Here is a 13,176-nt window from a genome sequence, read left to right on the forward strand (position 1 = left end):
ACATACAGCCAGGTCTCAGCATGTCAGCAGAGGTGCTATAATTTATAAGTCACAGCCAATACCAGAAACCCACTCCCATGGACATAGTGAAAGAAAGAAATCAAACAAAGAAAAATTTAAAAAATCCTTTTCCTTCACGGAAACAAGCACAGTTAGATAAACAGTTGCAGCCCCATTACACTACTTTTCCCATGCCAAGAAACGAAGGCAGCACAAGAAGGGGATATGATTTTGAGGGCTGTACATTTGCACGACAAACTGTGAGCTCAAATCACCCCGTGACACTCACCAGGGCTGTAAATCACTGTAGCACTAAAGTCAAGGGAGGCAGATTGATTTCAGCCAGCTACACATCTGACTCGGTAATACTGCAAATCAACTTTTCAGGTATCAAAAGTCTTCCCAGAATTTTCAGGATGCTGGACAAATATTATGAAACTCAAGGGAGTGTTTCTCTATGAAATATCTTGAAGGCTTTTGATCCATTCGGTTGGGTTGTTAAAATCCCACATAAGCCAAATACAGTCAAAACTTTCTTCTTGTTACAGGAGTAGACTAGACTGAAAATTAAAGGAAAAGGTATTTTCCTCTAGGAAGTGCTGATCTGCAACTTTGGCTCTATCAGAATTTTCCACAGGAAAAAAAAAAAAAGTGACATTTTACCAAAAACCATGACTCAAAAACGTGTCACTGTGTTTCATGTGTTGCCCCTTAAGGCTTCCCCCGCCCCCCGATTTTGTTCTGTAGCCTAAGTTTTTTCCCTGAGATTCATAAGACCTTGAAAGCTCAAGACTCTCCCAGCTTAGCACACATGTTCTCTCTGTCTACACACACCCTGGGAGCTGCAACACAACCTGGCCCAGAAAGGAGAATGGAAGCAGAAGGTACTGAAAACCACAATTCCCGTGAGACATGCTAATGCCATTTTGCACAAAAAATCCTTTGGTCTTCAGGCAGAACAGCTTGGTTGTCAGTAGTATGATATATAAATACCAAGATTTGGGGCGGAAAGCAGCTGTGCACGTGGAAAAGGTCATTTTTAGTGAAAAAAAAATAAAATAACAACCAACTTTGAACCGAGGGAAAAGGAAGCTGCACCATAAAGCTGACAAGCTGTATTTTTGGGAGAGTCCTGTGAAATTTCAGCCCCACAGGGACTTTGCTATTCACCACACTGGGGTCAGGACTCTTACTTTAGGATGTTAAACACTGCACAGTGCTGGCCAAAAGTGGCACTGATGTTCTCCTGTGCAAACTGGCTCTCCAGGACACGCTGGGCATGAGGAGTGACAGAGTCACGCCAGCAAAACCATCTCATGACAGTAGCTACAACTAGGACCAGCACATTTGCTTGTTTGTGACTCCCCAGCCATCTCTAGTACTGCAGTGACCTGTTCAGGGTCTGCTGGATATCCTTGTACCCTTATTCATCCACTCCTTGAAAACTTTGCTTTTCCTGACTCATTACTGCAAGAGTTGGTGGCTGTCCAGGCTATGCACCTACTGCAGTAGCTCAGGGATTTCTCAAAAAAAAACCCCACTTCATCTTGGTTAGAAAATTCAGGCATTACAGGAAATTGCATAGAAATTCTGAGTAAAACACTCATCAGGTTTGCACAGACAAATATTCAAAGGATAGAGATTTAAAGCCCAGGCATATGCATCCCTCCCAATCCATTTCAAACCACAAAATGACCAAACCCCACTTCCTGTAAAACACAACCTGGTTTGAACAACTCCCCACACATCCTTGTGCCCAAGATCTCTCTAAACCAAACCCCTGAGTCTTCACCCGTGCTGTGACAAGACCAGTACAAGCACAAAAGGTAAGGTATAAGGCGTTTCCTTTCCATTCCAGTTATTCCACTTAAATGCTCCAAAAGAAGTTGAGGGCACACCTATTTTCATGAGTCACTAGGAGGAAAGCCAGTGCATGAATGCCCAGTATGATACCAAACTGAGCTCATCCAAGATTTGGCCCTTGGACTCCTCATCAGCACTTGGCTCCTCAAGAGTCAGGAAGATGGATCCCAGGGACAGAATATTAGTTACGGAGAAGGATGGACACAGGCTCCCCAAGAGTTAAGGATGCAGCTAGTACGTTGTGACAGGGACAGATTTTGGGTACCTTGCAGAAAGATTTCAAAAACTTGCCACACTTTTCCTGCTGCTGCATCAAAGTTTCACCAAAAGGTTTAAGGTGATTGCTGCAAAAAACCTCAAGGAAACCCTTTTTGTGCGTATGCATTTCACAAGCACACACCTTCCACCAAAAACTCCTAATAACTTTTGATAAGCGAGTTATTACCCACTGGGGAGTCACCCCTCTGTCCTGCCATGCCTTGGCAGACAGCTCTGGGGCCAGACTTTGTCACAAAGGCTACAAAGATACACGTATTATACCATAAAAGAAACTATGCTCAAAACTGAAAGAAAATATATCTGTTGTCATCCATGAATTCCATGGACAACTGTTAAAAATTGAGAAGTATTAAATCATTATGCATCATTAAACCATAACCATTAATCCATCAAATCATATGTTTGGATGGGTAAAGGCTTTCACATGAATTTCTGGAAGCACTGCACATGCAGGCACAGAGCAGTGTCAATCCCCACTGGGCAGCAAAACACAGGATGGCAGAGAGGACCTATGCAATGAGCAGTAGTGTATCTTCTGCCCTCCTACAGCAGACAGTTTGGAAACACAGGGCACGGGCTGCTCCCAAGGAACCAGACACGATGGGATCTGGGCTGTCTGCACCTTCCACAGTCACAGAGGACAGCTCTGAGGGGTTTGCTCTTTTCCCTTTTCTCTAGAGATGAGGCTTTTCAAGGATAAGCTGGAGTCTACACCGATACAGGGTTCCCCTGCACACTTCCATTCATAAGCCACTGAGCCAGTCATTTTATAAGCCATAATTAGACGTTTTCTGACACCTAATCCACTCATGTGTCTGTTCTAATTCTCCTCATTAAACGTGCAGAGGTAGATGACAGCAAAACAATACCCTCCTTATTCGCTGCTCGCGGCCTCCGGAGGAGAACTGCTCCCAGGAGCTGCAGTGGCAGGTTCCCCAGCTGGAGGGGTGGTGCACCAGCAGCACTGGGAAAAAGAGGCAGGAATGATGGGTGTTGCAAGCCCAGGGCTGGAGCAGGGCACAGGCCCTCTGCTCCCTTGCACGGGCACAAGGCTACTCCCAGCTTACCCTGTGGAGCAGTTTCCATTCTAACCCTGGGAACTGGAGAGGAGGGCGTTGCTGCACGATTGGTTGGACATAAGCAAGAAGCAAAGGCTGGGGGAAAAACAAACAAAGTGACCTTTTCTGGACTACTCTGTCCTCATGGCACAGGAATGCAGGCAGTGCCTAATGCTGCAGGAACTTGGGAAATCCCTCCTTTCCAGCAGGTTCTTTTTGTTTTGTTTTGTTTTTTAAAACAAGCCTAAGCTTACAAAATGTGCTTTTCTGAACTAAATCACATTATTCTTTTTTTTCGTGGCATTTGTGTGTTGGAGACTTTGCTCCTCAGCATTCCTGCAGCCCCATTCAGCCCATGGATGCAGCTCTGAGTGTTGTGTCCCCAGTCCACCCCAGCCACCAGGACACATCCATGCACAGGCCATCATGGCACATGTTTCAGCCTTGGGATGGTCCAGGACTGTGCAAGGTAAATACAACTGACAGGATAATTGATGTGGTTTCTCTCCAAGCCACTGAAGAGTGTTTTGTTTGTCTGGGTTTGAATGTCAGATCACTGTAGCTCACTTAATTGGTGCATTATCAAATTCCTTTCTTTCAGGTAAGAGGGTGCAACCAAATCATGGCTAAGAGGATTACTGAGGATGTGTGGCACCTAAGTCTGAGTTAAGTTCAGGTGAGAGCAAACAAAAATCCATGATCTAATGACCAGATATCTACAAAAGGCTCACATTTTCCAGAGGAGCAGCCAAAACCTGGTGCCAGATGCCATCAGCAGTCCATATGAATAAACCCTGTAGGGAAGCTGTAGAACAAGATGTTGGTTTGCTATGTTCTTGCTTTAGAAATCACAACCTTACAAATCCAAGGAAAGGCAGGAAAACTTCCAGCTCTCTTAAACTGGGGATTGGGAGCTGCCCTAGGGAACGTGTCTTTCTTGGAGCACCAAATGGAAAGGATGCTCTGACTAGACATGAACTGGGCCCATGAATCCAGTCTCACCTGCAATCTATCATATAACCTGGGCAACTGAGTTCTTTTAGCCTTTTTGTCTGAAAACGGAGGCAAATTATCAAGCATCTCAATAGTTAACATCTAATGCTGACCACCAGGAGTCTCAATCCCATGGTGATGTGACACCTGTACAAAATACAGGATGGGAGAAAGATGCTAAATAAATAGATGAAGGATTCAGACCAGAGAGAAACACAGTTATGGAAAACACCGTAGGAGATCACTTAAGGAGGACCTAAGCTGTTGACTGATCTAAACCAGTGATGATGAGGGACTGTCTCTCAGATTGCCAGGCATATAACTTGACCCATGATTAGACAGCCATATGTGGAACTGTGTCCAGTTTTGGGCACCTCAACTCAAGAGAGATCTCGAGGTTCTGGAACGAGGACAGAGGAGGGCAACGAAGCTGGGGAAGGGCCTAGAGAATCAATCTGATGAAAAACGTTTGAAGGAGCTGGGAATGTTTAGTGTGAGGAAGATGACGCTGAGGGGAGATCTCATCAGAGTCTCTACAGCTACCTGAAAGGTCATTGTAGAGAGGTTGGTGCTGGTCTCTTCTCACAGGTCATTAGCGACAGAACAAGAGGGAAGGGCTTCAAGCTGCACCAGGACAGGTTTAGGCTGGACAGTAGGAAAAAAAAAATTCACAGAAGGAGTGGCTAGAGACTGGAACAGGCTGCCCAAGGAGGTGGTGGAGTCACCATCCCTGGATGTGTTGAAGGGTGGTTTGGATGTGGTGTCGGTGGAGATGGTTTAGGGGAGAACTCTCTAGAGTAGGGATGATGGCTGGACTCAATGATCCCAAGGGGCTTTTCCAACCCGAATGGTTAAAAACAAACAAACAAACCAAAAAAACACCTAGGAAAAGGGAAAATGGATGGGATTTTAAGAGAGTAAGACCCTTGTCCCCAGGAGGCCCTGCCTTTGCAAGCAGGGAGGCAGAGCAGCCAGAGGCGCACGGGATCGGCCCTTGCATTTAGTGTGCTCAGAAGGGCTGGGGATGAGGAAGGAGATGTTAATTTGCTCTGAGACTAGCAGGGACCCACCCAAGAAGTATCGGGTTGGTTTTCTGAAGGGATTAAGGAGTCCTCACCCTTTTGGGAATTCTCTGCACTGTTTTTGTTGCTGTCATCCAACAAAGGTGTGGCACTGGAGAGGTCACAGGAGAGGCGAGCAACGTGAGGAGCTCGTTGCTTCCCCCAGGATGGAGCAACATGCAGCAACCAGACCAGGTGAGTCAGAAGAAGGGGAAAATAATAAGGAAGACCAGGAATTTTTTATCAGAGCTTCCTAGTCAGAGCTCAGTCCCTTACAATCCTTCATGCTGATAACTGATGTTAACAGCTACTGAATTCTCTTTCTTCAGTTTCAGTAGAATAAGCCATGCAAGAAAGAAAGTGAACTCTTCCCCAAAGAAACAGTTTGTCCTATGCACTTGCATGGGTTGGACTTTCCTACCCTTCCTGTAGGGCTTGGATCAGGTGTAGCTCTTCCTCAGCTGGGGAGGTCATGGCTACAGAAAACCACTTTCTCCTCCAGTCACAATGCCAAGGAGTGTGAAGAGTTATTCCCAAACACAATGCCAATAAAAAAGGGGAAGTGGTGTCACCTTCTACAGTCAAGCTCCTGCCCCCAGGATCTGAAGGGGAGTAGCAGTGGTGACAAGGCCACTCTTGATAATGACCACATCTTGTGGCTTATGAGGCTCAGATTGACATTGAGAACAACAAAATGCACTAGGAGGGCATCACAGACCTTGAAAAGGTCACCATGTGAGATGACATGATCTTCCACTGCAGTGATCACACTTTGGGTAGTCAAAGCTATGGGTGACCTGATCTGGTGCTGAAGACTGCCCTGCTGCAGATGGGAGGATGGAATACAGACCTCCTGCTGTTCCCTCCCCCCATCACTTCTATGAGACCTTTGGGAAAGGAATAAAGCAGTGACATAAACAGAATAATCCTTCCTATTTTGAAGCCTCTTGTTATTTTTGCAAGTCATCAAATAAGTATTTTCACACAAATGAGAACAATGTCACACACCAGCAGGTAAGCACAGCATGGGCTGCCAGTTCTCTGGCATCCCCCCATCTCATATTAGGAAACCATGGGGCCAACTCTTCTCTAGTCCTTCCCAGGAGGCAGAGGGTCCTCCTTTGAGCAGTGAGTTGTGTCTTCTGGGCAACTGCTGGAAGGGACTGAGGGCTGAGCTGTGCAGGTAGCCCACTTTCACTACTGGTGTGTCAGAGAACTGGATGTTGCAATTCTCAGACATCCTCCTTTTTTTCCATTACCTATAGGGAACTCCTTTATGTGGTGCTCATACCTCCAGGAAACTGGGAACAACCGGTTTAGAAGCACAACGTGACAGCTAAGTCTCTACTGCCCTAATGCTCCCATGTTGGTACTCCAGACAATACCACTTTGTACATTCTGAATATTGTGCCGTTGATCCCACCAAAAAGCCACATCTGGAGCCTTTGCATGGGAGGAAGAGGATGGTTTTCAGTATGAGCAAACCAATCCGTGCAGCAGCTAGTGACAGGGGACATGCTCAGCTGCTCACAGCTCTGCAGATGCCACTGGAAATGACTGTGGGATCTTTTTTAAGGGCACATCCATTTGATTTGGATCTGTTAAAACCTCACGCCTTGAGCTCCATCTGGGTTTCGAGTGTCCCTGCTGGAGGAGCAGAGGGAAGAACAAACACAAGCAGAGAACAGGATTTTCCTTGCCTTATCCCCACCAAGCACGTTTGTTTAAACAAGATGGGTGGGGCCAAAGCCACGCATGGGTGAAACTAAAAAGGAGCCAATACATGTGCCTAAATACTTCATACCAGCACATTTGCTCAAGTACATTTCCTTGCAATGCAGAAGCCAAGGCAATACCTTCTTTCCTCTGAGAAACTGTGCTTGCCACTAGGCCTTTATATTTAGCCTTTTCTCCCTGCTTCTAGTTTACTCCATCCTTCCCTCAGTACGCCAGGCAGCAGGTTTTACCTTCCTCATGTCAAACACCAGCTTTTAAAAGAGAGGGGATGGGGTGGGGATCAGTGCTCTGTGCCAGAGCAAGCAGGACATGCCCCAGCCTGATTTCTCAGCCCCTCCTTAACTCTCTCCCCATGAAGAGGGTGGACAGGTCTGCATCCCCTTCCAGTCCACTATTCCACCACTTTTACCAATTCAGTCTAGTAAATGGGTTGGGTGGGTAGAAACCTTAACACTGTACTAATACACTTAATGCCAGCCATTAAGTGGTTCTGCAGGAATTTAGCCATGTACAAAATATCCTTTGCATCCCCTGGCTTTCCATCAGCAGATTTCTGGACCACAGCAGATACCCAATTCCCTTGTTCTGGAGTGAGGGCCGGAAAACATGCCCAACACCCCTTGCAAAGACCATCCCAGGCATGTTAGTTCCAACAAGGAGGAGACATCTCCTGTGTTGCTGGGCTGCAGCACTGTTAGACAGAAGCTATTTAAGACCTCTCAGAGCACTGAGCCTGAGCCATGCCCATGGGATTAGAGGTGAATAAGCTGCTATACCCAACCTAGGCAGACACAGATCTAATTAGTCTGGAGTGACTCTCCAGAAATGTTTTGCTGGTAAGTGGGTGACACATGGGCATCAGGAGTCTGTCAGCATTGCTCCAGCATGGCCCAAAATTACTGCAGTGCTTGCACGTGTCTCCATGGCACATCCTACCCCACCGCAGAGCTACCTTGCTCCCACCAACAGCACCATCTGGAGCTGCACAGTAATGTCCACAGGGAGACACCAGAAAACCAGGACTAGAATGGATGAAGAGTTTGGAAACACGTCCTTGGTGAGTAAACAGCCCTTTCCTTAAAACAAAACCAAACCTAAAACAACAACAAAACCATTTATTCACACTCTTGGGAAGATGCTAATTAAAGTTTACTTTAAAATACTAGCAGACACGAGTGTGGGCTGTAACAGGAACATACTGTGAAGTGACAGGTCTGCAATAATCCCATGCCTCAGCCAAGTCCAATTCATTCTGATCACACACAAGTCCGAAATCCAGAGAGGCTCTTGGAGCAAAAGCATGTGCACTTGTGGGAGGTGCAAGAAGTGGCTCTGGAGCTCCGGAGATGGGAGAGTGAGAACAGGTGTGAGAGCAAGGGTTAATAAACTGGGGGTGCCAAGGAGCCCAGCTCTGCAGCAAGCAGAAGGAAAGCTCTCCCTGCTTTGCTATGGCAGCTTTGCAGAGCTCTCCTTTGTTCCCCAGCTCAGGGAAAGCCACCTCCTTCCAAGGTTTGCTTTAGTCTAGAGCAACCTGGCCATGGAGAACTGGAAGGATACAAAGGAAAGGTTGAAAGCAGGTTGGTAGTGGAGGGTGAGACACCACGACTGCTTTGCCTCTAAGAGAGTGGGCACATACCATTACCAGGCCAAGTGGAATTACTCCTTTAAAGAGCTAACTATCAACTTGCTCCTCAGTGAGCCCCAACACTGCCTCGAAACTCATGAACCAGGGAAGAAAGTTGACTTCAGTGGCTGGGGAGGAGCAGAGCCGGGGGTGACACAGAGCATTTCAAGGTGCTTCAATAAAAGAGGTGCAGAACACCAACACTGCTGCATCCAGAGGTCACTGCATCTTGAGCAGACAGCCTGCCTTACTGTGAGCCAGCAAGCACAGACAGTGGCAGCAGCACAGCCTTGAGCAACCAGCTTTCAGTGGACGTGACCTGATGCCACTCGGTGCCAAATGGCTCACTCAGGTTGCAAAGACATTGGGCACCACAAGTGCTGCAAGGTTTAGAGCTGGTCCCAAAGGGCTGCCAGAGTTGCCTCCCCTCCTAAGGAGGGTGCCTGGATTCACCATTCCCACTCACAGTCCAGCCATGCAGAGAGGGACACAACTCCTCATCCCTGCACGGGGAAAAAAGCAGCATCAACACATCTGACTTCTGGGTGTGTTTTAACTTGCCAAACACCAGCATCGAGCACAAGTGCCAGAGAGATTGCCTCCAAAGCCCAAGGCTTTGATCTCCTTGGAGGTGAACCCAAGGTCCAAGTTTGTACCTCCATCCATCCATGCTTCTGGATACAGCACTTACAGGTTACATGCTCTGCAACTAACCTGAGCTTGCTCACCCCACTCACCTGTCATCAAGTTTGTTCCATATGATACAAAAAAGTGCTCTTAGACCCTTCACTGATTAAGTTTCATTGATGAGTTTTCTTGCCTGTGAAATCCCCATTACTCCCTGAGAGATGAATACATATAGATCCTAAAAACTAACCCAACAGATGGGAAGAACTATAATGAAGGAGCCTTACTTCTTACAAAGTCTCGAGCTTTCTCCTTGGGCCTCTGAAGAGTTGGAAAACAAGGTCAGTATAAATAATTTTGTATCCCAAAGCTGCTTAATAAAAACATCCCTATGTTTACCAGGCTGCTGCTTAGTGTGTGCTTGCTGACATCTCCCTAATTGGAGCAAGAACTTCAGGCTAGCTGCTTCACACAGATCAGATTTTCTGGCCAGAAATCTAGGTCAGATCCAGTGTCAAATCCACTGGAATTTTGCTTTTTCCATATTAAGAGTCTCCTCTTTGCGCTGACACATGGCATTTAAGAATAACTATCAGTAAGTCATATCAAGTGTTAACTGTGAGCCCAAGGGGAATTCTCCTTAAAAACCTGGTTAGATCCATATCAAATAAAACACTCCTGCGCATACTTTGCACATGCCTTGTGGTCTCTGGGTAACAGGGACTGTCACCTACAAAACTCAAATAAGCTTATTTTGTTTCTGCCACAAGACAATGGTACTCAGTGACAAGAACTGTGGCCACTCCGTTCAGAGCACAGCCAGATCATATGGCCTGAATTTGCTGTTCTTCGAAAAAAAAACAGGATTTGCACCATAGTTCCTAACCAATGTGAGTCACAGACTGAAACACCTCCTGAAAAAAACTCCATCTTGAACCTTAGCATGTGGACACAGTGCCTAGGAACTGAACAAGAATGTCTTGAGTCCTATAAGCAGATAGAGCTGCCATCAGCAGCAGTGGATGCTTCCCACTAAGACACCTTCAAATAGCAGCTTTGGTATCTTACAGGAGAAACTGGAGCTGTAACATCTTAATGTCAGGGGATTTTGTTTTGATGCAAAGAGGCATCTTAATTTCAAACTTAGCAAGTGGCAAGCTATGCGTTAGATACCACCCAGATGAAACCTGTCTTCAGCTGACAAAACATGACTTTCAACCTCAGGAAAAACATCATCTTCTCAGTTACCACCAAATTGTGCCTTCAAGATCAATGACAGGTGCCTGGGAGGGTCCACAGAAGACCTGAGCTTGCAAGCATGTTGCTGCTGGCTCAGAAGAGGATGCTGTGCCTGTCTGGACTGTGTGTCTAAAGACATAGATGTGCAAAAAGCTGGAACAGAGATCTGGGAAGTCCATGTGTTTCTTCCCAGGGGCCTTTTTCTGACATGTCATAAAACAGTGACAGCGACTACACCCCTTCCCCAGCTGCTTTTGGGCTGTCAGGGAGCAAGGGAAATACTCCCAGCTCTGGGAGAGATGGTTTGCATGTACCAAGGAGTCACGTTTTCACATCTCCTCCTGTGGCACTTGCTGTGCGCTGAGAACAGCATTTTTGTGACTCATTTATCACCTGTCCCTCCCCTCCACCTGCCTGCCTTCAGATTTGCTGGAGCCAAATTTGACCCGTGGCGTCTGGGCTTGTCTTTCTATGGGGGCACAGGCTCACCCCTCCCTCTGCCAAGCTCAGTGCCACCCCAGGGTTGGACTGGAATGAGTCCACCAAAGAAAGGGAGTGGAGAGAAAAAGAGATCAGCAACCCAAATCCAAAGCCCCTCAAGCAAGACTTGGGGGAAGAAGGAGTGAGGGGCTGGGAAGTACCTGAGTTGCATGCCATGTGGGGGGAAAGTGAGAGGAGCACAGGGTTTTTTTTTGAAGGGGGAATGAACTTGGGTCTGACAGATTTTGCTGTGGGTATGACAGGTTTCTTCTCTGGGTAAGAATGGAAGAGATCCACCCCCTATCCACACAATAAACGCTGGCTGTAAAGCTACAGAAACTGCTGGCTGAGGCAGAACAGTCTTGAAAGAGGCTCATCATCCAAACTTACACAGCTTGTCCTCCCCCCTCTTTGCCCTGAGATGGGGTTGACAGCAGCTGCTGAACACACACGCTGCTCTTCTCCTCACAGATGCAAACCAGCAACCCTTACACATCAAAAATTCACCCCAAAGCAGGCTCAAACCTCTAAATAACAGCAAACAGGTGGAAAATGGCTACAGCTGCTCAGTACTGCTGGGGCCAGAGCAGTAGCATTCTGAGGTTTCTCTTCTAATTCTCCTGCACATCTGTGCCTGACAGGGAGATGTGTCCCTAAGCCTGGGCTCCTCTTGCTGCCCAAGCACTCCTGAAACATTTCATCCTTTCCAATTCCAGAGTTTTCAGGGTACTCAATTAGCTTACAGCTACTTAAAACTATACATAACTACATATATAACTCATAATTATATAAGCTTATGACTGTAAAGCAAGAAAAAATTCTACAATTTAGGAAAAATTTATTTACTGAGAGGGTTGTCAGGCACTGGAACAGGCATGTGGATGTGGTGCTGAGGGACATGGTTTGGTGGTGGACTTGGCCGTGCTGGGTTAATGGTTAGACTTGATGATCATAAAGGTCTTGTCTAACCAAAATGATTCTGTGATTCTATTCTATTACAGGTGCCTTCAGACGCCTCTAACAATGAGACAGGATTTCAAGGCCAGGTTATCTTCATTTTCCCTGAGAAATAATATTGCAGTTTGACAAGGCATTTTTAAGTTTTAATCCATAAAGAAACGTGGACAAACACCTTTGGGCATAAAAGCATCAAGTTACACACCTGTGCAGGTTTCTGAAAGACAGACATCACTCCTCTGGGCTTTTAAAGGCTATATTGTTTGGTTCAAGATCAAATTCCTCAAACCAGGCAACCCCCCCTCATTTTCTCCTTCAAAACCATGGACTGCACATTCAAAGCTTGAACATCAGCTTTCCCACAGAGCCAGTGTCCAGCTTACAAATGCCACATACCTAGACTTCTTACTGCAGTATTATTTCCAAAAGTCATTTTTCCTTAGGACCTTTACCCTCAATAACCTGGCAAAGAATGGAAATTCACGGGACAGTAAAAGCTGCAGCTAAGAAAGCATTTGAACTAAAAGTGTTGTAATTCTTGGCTTTCTTCAGCATCTTCACCCTCAGAGAATGACCTGGGAAGCCCCCCCCCAACATATATTTCATAACCATTAAGTACATGTCTGACCAGCTTCAAACCTACCATGTTGTTCAAAATCAAATTATTGTACATATTAGAAGAAAAAAACCCCAAACAGTACAGCTCACATTATGCATGAAAACTCACAGTCAAAACTTATTTCCTAGCAGGTTTAAGCAGCCTGATGGGGAAAAAAGATGCAAAATAGACATTTTGCTTTATTTGTGGCTTGGGGTCAATATTCTTAGCCAACTTTTAACCACCTGTTGCAAAGTTGTGTTAAAGGACTATGAAAGTGCCCAAATGCCTGAGGTTTATATTTTGCCAGTTAGAATCTATACAATTTTTCTTTTTTGTTTTATACATCCCCTTAGTTTCTTGGTCATCCAAATACTTAGCAGCATTTACCTGTCTGGGAAGGTGTTCCTTCCAGAAGAAGGGGAAAGGCACCATAAAACTCCAGTTGCAGTGCTACATGAGTGTGCAAGACTAAACACTGGAACTGCACAGCATGCACCTGATCTCCATCATAAACAGCTGCAAAAAGATATCCATCCTCTGTCTCAGAAAACCCTGAATATCCAAGCTATGGCTTCATTTCAGACCAGAATCCCCCAGCCTAACTGAGCACATCTTCCAGCATCCAACCCAGTCCACATCCACCTATTTCCCCAGCAC

This window comes from Apus apus, chromosome 6 (assembly GCF_020740795.1).
Source record: "Apus apus isolate bApuApu2 chromosome 6, bApuApu2.pri.cur, whole genome shotgun sequence".
Lineage (NCBI taxonomy): Eukaryota > Metazoa > Chordata > Aves > Apodiformes > Apodidae > Apus > Apus apus.